The sequence below is a fragment of the Balaenoptera borealis genome, assembly GCF_965194805.1.
Source record: "Balaenoptera borealis genome assembly, chromosome: 6".
Taxonomy (NCBI): domain Eukaryota; kingdom Metazoa; phylum Chordata; class Mammalia; order Artiodactyla; family Balaenopteridae; genus Balaenoptera; species Balaenoptera borealis.
Window position 1 is genome coordinate 33,455,460 of NC_138863.1, and position 11,431 is coordinate 33,466,890.

The 11,431-nt window shown below is 43.4% G+C and overlaps 1 long non-coding RNA gene across 1 annotated transcript; it reads left to right on the plus strand.

The window, feature by feature from the left end:
* The first annotated feature begins 3,616 nt into the window (after positions 1-3,616).
* On the plus strand, positions 3,617-9,458 carry LOC309631138. Its single transcript, XR_014246089.1, has 2 exons — positions 3,617-4,786; positions 5,025-9,458. It is a non-coding gene; the product is annotated as an uncharacterized lncRNA (long non-coding RNA).
* The last annotated feature ends 1,973 nt before the right edge of the window (positions 9,459-11,431 follow it).

The window sequence follows — 11,431 nt, forward strand, 5'->3', positions numbered from 1 at the left end:
AGATTCTTTTGATAAACATTTAAAAGAGAGGAAGAAAGAAAAGAAAGCCTCACAATTTCCCTGAAAGTCTAATGTGTTTTTATCTGCGTTTTTTAGAAAGGCTAAATAGCTTGCCCAAGATCATAGAGCTAGTAAGTTTTAGGGCAGGATATGAACCCAGGTAGTCTGGCTCAGGAACTGGAGGCACTGCTTGAGCACACGACTATGAAGTATGTGTGTTGCTGACAATCGGGCAGCTCTGGCTGGAGAGATCTCGCCCCTGCCTGAACTCCAGAGAGGGAGGGGTCTCTTTAAAGGGTTCCTGTTCCATTTTTCCGACAGCTTTAATTGTTAAAAAGTCCTTCATTCTATTGAACTGAAATCTGCCTCTCCAAGGCTTCCATTGATCTTCACAGTATAAACTTAATCCCCCTTCCACACAACTGCCCCTCAGATATGTGCGTGCCACCCTTCCCCCACACCTCCTCCTCCTCTGGACTGTCTGTGAGAACATTGGAAATAGGCCCTCTCAAGATTCCAGGCCCCCAAACCGGCTGAGGCTGAGGGGAGGCTGGACAGGGCTTATGTAAGAGGCAGAATATTAAATCAGGTATTGTAAATAGCTCTTAGTCAATGTTTAGAATAGTGGGCAGGGAATTCCCTAGGAACCGGCTAAGGATGGCTCATCCTCCCTGGATTATATACTTCCCTGTAACACAGACATTGCCATAAGATGTAATTGGTCCTGAAAGTGGTGAGCGTAGTGGAATAGCAATGACTTGAGCCCTCTGATTTGTAGATGAGTCTTTATTCCAGCCTAGATGGGGTTCAGTGGGAAAGGGAACCAGACGCACAAAATTAGGGAGGATGAGACCAAAAAAAGACATCATAATGGGGAGGGGCCTGAATGGGGAGGCAAAGTAGGTTCGGCAGCAGGAATGATTACGTGATGCCTGGTGGGTTTGAAATGGCAGTAAACTCTTGCGAAGTGCAAGGGATATATGAATACCCTGGCAAGAGAGCCAGAAATGCTGATTAAAAAAATTTCTGTCCCCTCCATCATTTACACTGTAGAAATATAAATGCATGTGTGTGCTATGGGGTAGGTATAGTATATAGTATAAAGCAACTGGGGCCAGCTCCCCTGGGCAAGCTCGGTCCAGAGGAAGGAGAAGCACTTTTTGGCAGCCGATTTTAGCTGTCTCCAACCCACACCCCCATCCGGCCTTAGGCTAGACTATGGTACCTGATGAATGGATGGCTTTTTCTTGTGTAATCACATGGCTGAATATCTCTAAATGGTCAGCGAAGATGTGATAGTACCAGAGCTTGGCAGAACCCCAATCCTGATCAGAACTGAGATCCTTTGAAGAGGCTGAAAAGATAGCCAACTAAAAAGACACCTTCACTGTGTCCAAATGCATGTGTTCAACTCTTCCATCCAAAAGCATGTGTACTAGGTGCCGTGCTTGGCTCTACACATACAGTGATAAACAGGGCCAGCACAGTCCCTGCGTCATACCATTCAAGCTTCCTGGGTATCCAATGAGTACAAGGCTCTGTGCTAGCCTGAGTTGCTTTGCAGGCTGTGAAAGTTCCATCCTCCTTTTAGGGCTTTTGGGAAGAAGATATGGAGGGTGAAAATCTTCTGCGCTGTTGGAATAATGATGTTTCTGGGAGCAAGAAGGTTGGACATTGGGACTGCCCAGCCTGGCTGTCTTCTCGGAGATGTGAGGTCTGCAGCCATGGAGAGCTCCTTGGAGGAGGAATATTCACAGGATGCTCGTCAGCTTTTATGTCTGTCTTACTCTTGAAGACAAATTCCCCTTTGTCTCAATCTGGATATTGTTCTCTCTAATGGAGTGGAGTAAAAGTCTAGTAATGCCAGCTTCCCTTGGAATCTCAAGCCAAGCCTTTGAGCAGATAGGCATTCCTCATCCTCAGTCTCTCAGCATTTCCCAATGATTAACATAACATGCCACCAGACCATCAAGATAAGGATCCTAATGGCCACAATGGCTTCCCTTTCTTCCCTCAGCCCTTCTTTATTGCTCTGCACGTTACGCTCACTTGCAGCGGGGAAGAGTTTATAAGCGTGGGGCTAGGCCAGCCCATTCTGCAGGCAGCTCCCTGCAAGGCTTGTGCGAGGGCTCCAGGGACAGAGATGCATTTCCCTTTAATAAGCTTCTCACACTACATTAAAGATAAAAGGGGAAGGGAAATATTTATATTCTGACAAAGCAGCTCTTCCCTTCAGGCTCTTGTTTTATTTATTAACTTGCTCTGTCCCTCTCCCAGTCTTTCTCTCTGTTTCAGGGGCTAAGGCATTTCCTCTCCTTCTCCCCTTTAGTCATTAATTTTGCGGGTGAGTGACAGTGATGGAGGACTTTAGAATTGTTGTCAAAGAGATGAGGTTTGTATGTGGACCCCATTCCCAGGTGACACAAACAGCTGTTCCTCCGCCCTCCCGGGAGTGCCGCCCATTACCACCCTTATTATATAGCGCTTGGATGGCAGAATGCATCACGCTGGTTGTTATGTCATTTGAAAGGAAGCCGTCCAGCAGATTGTTCAGAGATACAGTAACCTGGACGCGTGACCGCATACACCAGGGACTTCTTCGACCTTTGGCTTATTACACATTTTCTTCTCTCACTGAGGTGATCCCTTAAGGATGCTTATTTCCTCCAGCTAATCTGTGCAAAGCCAATAAAACACAGGTATGCTGTTTTGAATTTCGATTCAACCCTTTTGCAATGATTATCATTAAAGTCTCAGACCACCTATTGTTCCCAAGCCCGTGCTAGTTTGTTAAGGAGTTAATCCTCTGAACACCCCCTCTCCCTCTGAGGAGAAGTTGCCTAGATTAGTAGTCAGGAGAGCAGGATGTGTGTGAGGGGCTATTTTAGGCTCTGCTCAGTTGGCTTGTGTAATACCTGGGAGGATTCATCCTGTTTTCCAAGTATAAGCTCTTTCATAGTTCAGTAATGACTTTAAAAAAAACATGATACATAATCATCAATTAAAAATTCAAAGTACAAGGACAGCCCAAAATGACCTACCTGCCTACTTGTGGACAAGCAATATAGGGTGACAGTTAAGAGCACAGACTCTGGAGCCTGAAGCCCTGGGTTTGACTCTTAGCTCTCCCAGTTACTACCTGTGCCACCGTAGGAAGCATCCCTATGCTTGTTTCCTCATCTGTAAAATAGGGGTGATGATAGTATCTACCCTTTAGGAATCTTATGAGTATTAAATATGCAGATGCATTAAATCACTTAAGATAGTGTTTGACACATAGTGTAGTAAAGGTAACACGTAACAAGAATTACCTATTGCTACTATTACCATCCAAAAATAATGCATAACACACAGTAAGTATATTCCAGACTACTCAGGTGAACTTGATGAACTTCAAATATTATTAGTTCCTGAATGACAAGATATATTCGTTCCTAAAAGATCAGTCCAAGGTTAAGAAAAAGAATTAGATGATGAAAATCAACTGAAAGTTTGGGTGGGTAGTTTTGATTGACTTCCCACCCAGTGATTAGACGTTTTAGTGCTCTCATGCTTCTTCCCATCTCCCAGTTTTTGATGCTTCTATTATTTTTAATTTGTTTGGGTTTATAGCACCTACATTCTGAATGATTCTGCATTCACTTATTTCTCCACAGGTTTAGTTCTCTGGATTCAATGTTTATTGCTAGTCCTCTTTTCAAACTTTCACATTACTAATCCTCTAATTTGATCAGTTTCTCGATGGCTGTATTTCATCGTCAAGCAGTTTTGTTTTGTTTTTTAATTTATTTAATTTGTTTTTTTAATTTTTGGCTGCGTTGGGTCTTTGTTGCTGAGCACAGGCTTTCTCTAGTTGCGGCGAGCGGCGGCTACTCTTTGCTGCGGTGCGTGGGCTTCTCACTGTGGTGGCTTCTCCTGTTGCCCAACAGGGGCTCTAGGAGCACGGGCTCCAGTAGTTGTGGCACGTGGGCTCAGCAGCTGTGGCTTGCGGGCTCCAGAGCACAGGCTAAGCAGTTGTGGCGCATGGGCCCAGTTGCTCCGCGGCACGTGGGATCCTCCCGGACCAGGGATCAGACCCGTGTCCCCTGCATTGGCAGACGGATTCTTAACCACTGAGCCACCAGGGAAGTCCCTGTCAAGCAGTTTTTTCTTTCCTTTTCCCTGCAGAAGGACTCAATGCTATATTCCCTGAATTCCTTCATATTTGAGAATGTCTGACTCTTACCTTCTCTGTATGCAAAGGACTGCTTGCTGAGAGTAATATCCTTGGGTCACCTTTGCTTTCCTTTAGAACTTGTGGGTATTCTTCCATTACTTTCTGGCATCAAATGTTGCTATTTAGAAGGATGAAGCCAGGTTCATCATTTTCCCCTTGTAGGATGCTTGAAGAATTCTTTATTTTTGGAGTCTTATTGATGGTTCTATATCAAATTTTCCTAGTTTAGAGTGAAGACTTTTAAATCTAATCTTTTAAATTAGATTCAAATGTTCCTTGAGTTTGGAGAAATTTTTCTGTATCATGTCCTCAAATATTTTTCCAGTTATCTTTTTTGGGGTGGGGAGGAGGCTTCTCTTTCAGATATAGACACCAATTTATCCTCCATTTCTATTCCTTTCTTTATTGTTGCTTTAACCTTTATCTTGTCTCCCTGTTTTAACTTTTACTACCTCAAGTATTTCCCAGATGTATTTGTTTCATTTGGGGGGAGGGGGTGGTCTTTTTTGTGCTTTTATTTTTCTTATTTATAGAAGGTGCTGTTGTTTTAGTTCTTAATTGTTCTTAATTGTTTCTCAGTTTGTCTTTTTTTTTTTTTTTTTTTTTAGATTTTTTTTGACGTGGACCATTTTTAAAGTCTTTATTGAATTTGTCACCGTATTGCTTCTGTTTTTTGTTTTGGTTTTTTGGCCGCAAGGCATGTGGGACCTTAGCTGCCCGACCAAGGATTGAACCCACGCCCCCTGCATTGGAAGGCGAAGTCCCAACCACTGGACCGCCAGGGAAGTCCCCTTAATTGTTTCTTTAGCTGCTCAACCTCTCCTTTTATCTCATTCTTTAGCTGAGATTTTTCCCAACTTTAAGCTCACTGTATGCCTGTCCCTGAAGTTTACCCAAGAGGCAGTTCCCACCCTGACACCAGTAGTATAAAGAGAACAAACAGAAAAAGTTAAATGGCAATCAAAACCCTCTATAAGCTCAAGATGAGTTATCAAGACATCGGATGCTGTGGGTGTTCAGAAGAGTAGTTACTAAGAGTTGGTGGTTAGGATGTTCAAAGAACTGGGATAGAGGGCTGAGCAGCATTTCAGGGAAAGCTATGAGGGACAGGCGTGGTGCACAGTGAGTCCTCCAGTCTGTGAGGATGGGGCAGGAGGGGGCAGATGGTGGACAGTGGGAATCCAAGTGCGGGCGTGAGCCACACTATGGAGGGTTCACCTAGCACAGTGGTTGGGTCCTCAGGCTTCAGAGTCATACAACCTGGGTAGAGGTCTTCACTCTACTACCTGCTAGCTAGGTGACCTTAGGCAAGGTGCTTGATCTCTCTGAGCCTCACTTCCCCACCTGTAAAGTAGGAATAATAATATAAACTGTCTCGTAGCATTGTTAATGAAGATTGAGATAATTCATCTAAAGGCAAGAGAGTTAGCACATTGTCATAAATGCTCAGTAAATGGTGGCTATGATTGTGGAAGGCTTTGAATCCCTAACTAGATTGTGAGGTCCTTGGGTTCCGAAGAGGCTGTATGTCATTTCTCACTGCACGCCTAACACATGGTAGATGATCAATAAATGTATGATAATTTTATTGTATCAGTTAAGTTGTATTTCACTGAAAATAGCAAAAACCCTAATTCAAACTGGCTTAAGCCAGGGATTGGTGGGCTAGGTCAAACCTAGACTTCTGTCTGTTTTTGTACAGTCCATGAGCTAAGAATGGCTTTTTAAAAAAATAAATTTATTTATTTATTTTGGCTGTGTTGGGTCTTCGTTTCTGTGCGAGGGCTTTCTCTAGTTGTGGCGAGCGGGGGCCACTCTTCATCACGGTGCGTGGGCCTCTCACTATCACGGCCTCTCTTGTTGCGGAGCACAGGCTCCAGACGTGCAGGCTCAGTAGTTGTGGCTCACGGGCCTAGTTGCTCTGCGGCATGTGGGATCTTCCCAGACCAGGGCTCGAACCCGTGTCCCCTGCATTGGCAGGCAGATTCTCAACCACTGCGCCACCAGGGAAGCCCCGTAAGAATGGCTTTTACGTTTTTAAATGTTTGGGAACAAAACAAAAGAAGAATATTAGGAGAAACTTGAAAATTATATGAAATTCGCTTTTCAATGTCTATAAATAAAGTTTTATTGGAACACAGACACACTCATTCATTTATGAATTTTGTGTGGCAGGTATTGGCAAACTTTCTCTGTAAAGGGCCAGCGAGTAAATATTTGAGACTTTGGGAATGGTACGTCCTCTATCGTAACTATTCAACTCTGGCATTGTAGTGTGAAAGCAGCCATAGGCAATAACCTTAGAAGAGGAGACCTAAGGACAGGAAACAGTGAAAAATCGGAAAGGCACCTAGACAGGAAGCCAGGTCTCCTAGGTTCTAGGCTTGACTCTCACCAACCAATGTTAGGATTTTGGTCAAGTCACTTAACTCCTCTGGGTCTGATCATCGGCAAAACAAAAGGGTTGGACTAGATTTTGAAGACTTCTTTAGCTCTGAAAGTTCTCTTTCTACTTTGGAATCCTAGTGTAATAACCTGAAGGTGTGTGCAGCAGGTAGACTACTTCAACTGCAAGCAAAAGAAACCAACTTCAATTCATTTAAGCACAAAAGATATTTATTGAGGATATGAAGGTAGGCCACAGAACTAAAGGGAAAGCAGAAAACAGGTTCGAAGAGGACAGGAGCCAGATCAGGTCCTGGGGTCCTGGCAGCAGGAACTAAGGAATAATCTCTTCAGAATACTGTAGTCACAGTTGAACTCTGATCATGTTCTCAAGAACATTCCAGACTGAAATTCTGATGTTATGTTTCTAGCTTAGCTTAGGTTTGTATGAAAGAACCACCATGATTGTATCCTCTAAGGAGGGATTGTCCCTAAAGCCAAACGAGGGGGTATTATATACTAGAAAAAGAGGGAATGGATACTGGGCAGAGGTCCATGGTAGAGTGAAGGGCAGAGTTGTCTAAATGCTAAACATTGTAGCATGAGGAGCCAACAAATGATTCAAAGAAATCAAAATGGTAGCATGAGTCCTTTGCTCATTCTCTTAGCAAATACTTATTGAATTTGTGAATCGCGTTTTGGAGGACACCATAGAAATATAGTAATAACCTGTGAGACTGGTGAGAAAAGGTGCTTGGATTTTACTCAAGATGATCTGGGAACAAAATTATATTCCCTTTTAATTTTAATCATTAAAATATATCCAGGCATATGCAACTGCAGCTCATTATAGGAGAGATGTTAAGTAATTCTCTAATTATATGTATTACACGGTAGGCACAGGATCCCGAGACGAGTGACTTATCTCACATGTCAAGGGGAAGAGCTAAAAGCAGGACTTGACTTCCCAACTTGAGTAACTGTTCTGAACCCGCTGCCTAGCAACCATGCCCCCCATTCAGGAGCTGCTACCATGTGAGGAGCCTTGGAGCCTGGCTCCCCCGCTAGACCCTGAGCTTCTCAAGGGCAGGAACTACTGGGTCCTGTTCCTCTGTGATCCCCTGGGGCCTCTCGTGACACCGGACACGCAGAAGGCAGATATTCAGTAAGCATCTGCCTTACAGCCTCCGTAGAGGTTGCTGAGCCTGTCTCCACTTTAGATGTCAGCCTTGAGCTGAAGAGTATTGAAAACAGCTCTGGCTGCTGTTAACAAAAACTTGGTTGGGAGCATAGGAAGAAGGACTTATTTTAGAGCTGAAGGATTTCAGAGACTTTTTCCAACAGGAGGCTGAGCCGTAAGCTTGGCCGTGTCCGTGTTAGGTGGCTCATCCATCTCAACGTATATAAAATTACTTGCGGCAAATAATGAAAAATTAGGACCTCATGAAGAAAACCCGTGAGTGTAGGGATCTCCATTCAGCTCTCTCCTTTTCTATGGGAAAAAGCTGGCCTGTGCCTCGAGCTTAGCTCAGAAGGAAATGTTAATAGAAAGCTGTCCTCCATCTAGTACATGTGCGCGCGTGTGCTCTTTGTTTGAGGAAACTCACTAACCAGCATGATTCACCTTCAGAGGCTCCTGTCTAGGCCTCTACCCAGCTGTCTGGAGATCCACAGTGCCCTCGGCCTTGGCAGGTCCCTTCTCCAGGACCAGAGCTCGGCAGTACCAACCGCACAGCTGGATCTCAGAAGGGTGGATCTCTGAGGCCACAAAATCATATATTAAATACGATTGCCTCTCCTTTTTCTGGTTAGTTACCTGAAAAGGGGGGTTTTGGGTACTCCTTTTTCTTTCTTTTCTCCCTGAGGCAGTGAGTCTGTTTCTCTAGGCCCAGATTTGTGGGATGGCAGGAACTTCCAGATTCAGCTTCACAACAACCTAGACTGTCTCCAATTATCAGAAGCCTGTTGAGAAATCCTCAAAGCTAAATTAACCTCGTTCACTTATGCTTCATAAATCGACATCACTCTGCCCTGGGAGGAGCAGAAGGGAGAGTGTTGGGAAATCAGAGGCTTTATAGATTGTCATATCTCCAAAAAGGTTGGTGCTCTTGGAGATTATTTGGGGCTGCTTCGCCCCCACTTTTCTTACCTCTGTAAGAGGCACAAATATGGTGTTGATTTGTTTAAAGAAAGATTTTTTTTTCTGAATCTCAGCATCAACCAGCCCTTTACACTTGCTCCACTCTCCTTGTCTCATTGTATCCATGTAACCCTTGTTATTTCACCCCCACTTTGCCTTCACCCCATTTTCCATTTCCATTGTCATGTCCCATCCATCCCCCCACCCTGTGTGTGACAGTGAATCTGAGGTATCTATTAATAAGGCCTATTTGGTCTGACTTCCCCCATGCCAGTTTCCCTGGCACCTCCAGTGGGTTACTTCAGAGAACCTTTTGATGGGCCACTCTTAGCTACACCTGCCTTATAATCCAAGAGATTCTCCAGAGATCCCAGCTCACCTCCTCAACTTCTTGGTTTTCTAATACTCACTCAAAAACAAACTACAGGGGCTTCCCTGGTGGCGCAGTGGTTGAGAATCTGCCTGCCAATGCAGGGGACACGGGTTCGAGCCCTGGTCTGGGAAGATCCCACATGCCGCAGAGCAACTGGGCCCATGAGCCACAACTACTGAGCCTGCGCGTCTGGAGCCTGTGCCCTGCAACAAGAGAGGCCGTGACAGTGAAAGGCCCACGCACTGCGATGAAGAGTGGCCCCCGCTCGCCACAACTAGAGAAAGCCCTCGCACAGAGACGAAGACCCAACACAGCCAAAAATAAATAAATAAATAAAAATAAAATTTATTAAAAAAAAAAAACAAAAAAAACAAACTATAAGAAAATAATTTTACTTCTACTTCAGTTGGACTTCAGTTTTCTTCTTGTAGCCACAGAGACTTAGAATCACACAAATCTAGAATGGTGCTGAAGAGTGTTACAAGAAAGGTCCAGACAGAAGGCTGGCAGCAATATCAACAGTCTTCATGGTCCCTGATGGGCTGTCTAGATGCCACTCACACTTGCCCTCCGGAGACCGCTGTTTGGTTTACGGTGTGGATCTGTTCTGAGATAAAACAGGATCACCTATTTTTTAGACAGATAGTTCCCACATTTTCCCTCACCTTTTCCCCTTTCTCTCTCCAATAAGTTTCCAAACTTCTTAATGTCAAACCCATTTTAGACAGTGATTCAAACACCAGGAACATCCAAAGAATGTTTAAAGTTTCCATTCATCAAGTAGCTTTGAGTAAAGAGCAGAAGTTCAGGCAGGACACACCCAAGACTGTGGGTGGAATCTGCAGCCAGAGCTGGGGGTTCATTAACTCTTTAGCTGAGCGCTTCCGAGTGGGGTTTGAAATACAGGCCTGAGGGTTCTCCAGAGCAAAAGGTAAATGAAGGAGAAAGGAATAACAATAGAAAGGGCGTATATGTAGCTGATTCGAGCACAGGATGATTTCCCTTTCTCTAGGCTGGATATTTCTTTCTCTGAAGTTGAGCCCACTGACACTCCATTGTCTGATAACTAACATTCTGTGCAATGGGAGATTTTGTTTAGGGTTTTTTCCTCTAGGAAAGTTGTGAGGAGGGTTGGAGAAAAGGGAAAATTTTCAGCAGGGATGAACCTACAGAAGAGAGAGCTATGGAAAGCAGAGATATGCAGCACTTTTTTTTTTTAATGGAATTATAGTTGATTTACAAGGTTGTGTTAGTTTCTGGTGTGTAGCAAAATGATTCAGATATATATATCTGATATCTATATATATCAGATTCCTTTCGATTATAGGTTATTACAAGATATTGAATATAGTTCCCTGGGCTATACAGTAGGATCTTGTTTATCTATTTTATATATAGCAGTTTGTGTCTGCTAATCCCAAACTCCTAATTTATCCCTTCCCCCCTTTCCCCTTTGGTAACTATGAGTTTGTTTTCTATATCTGTGAGCAGGACTATTCTTTATGCTGTGTTTTGTTGATCAAATAAAAACTTTTGCCAGAGCCAGATTCCAATTTATCTTTGTTACATCAGAAGATAATCAGCTTCTATGTTATAAGAGAAGGAAAAACAAAACAAAACAAATCTTGTTCCAAAGTTTGTCAATGACTATGTCCCTTCAGTTCCACCGAATTGATGGCCACCAAATTTCTCTGTGAAAACTCTTAAAAATCTTTTAAAAACTGAAATACAGTTGACTTACAATATCATGTTAGTTTCAGGTGTATAACATAGTGATTTGATATTTGCATACATCATGAAATGATCACTCTGATAAGTCTAGTAACCATATGTCCCCGTACAAAATTATGACAATATTATTGACCATATTCTCTATGCTGTAATCTCTGTGAAAACTCTTTAACTGTAGTGTCCGGAGCCCTGCTTGTAGCCAGACCAGTGAGATTATTAAAACTCACCCAAGGGCTGCAGACAATTAAAATAATGATGTGCAGCTTCACAAATTGACATGAGTAACTTGGGTGATACCAAAAAGGAAAGGAGGATTTTGAGCCTCTCCAGTAAATCAGCTTTAATGAGGATGTTCTTTGCTTTCCCTGCCATCCTTTCTAGTTATAAAATAAAGCTACCAAGATCTGTAGATGTAATCCCAAATGATGATGCTGCCCCAGACAGGATGGCCCTCCGTCCGAAAGTCACATTCCCCATCCTTATCACCCCTGTTCCTTTTGAATGGAAATGGTCAGCTTGAATGAGATATTGCATGAAACATTTGCAATTTCCATTTGATCCTATAAGGAGGGAGGTTGGGGGGGAG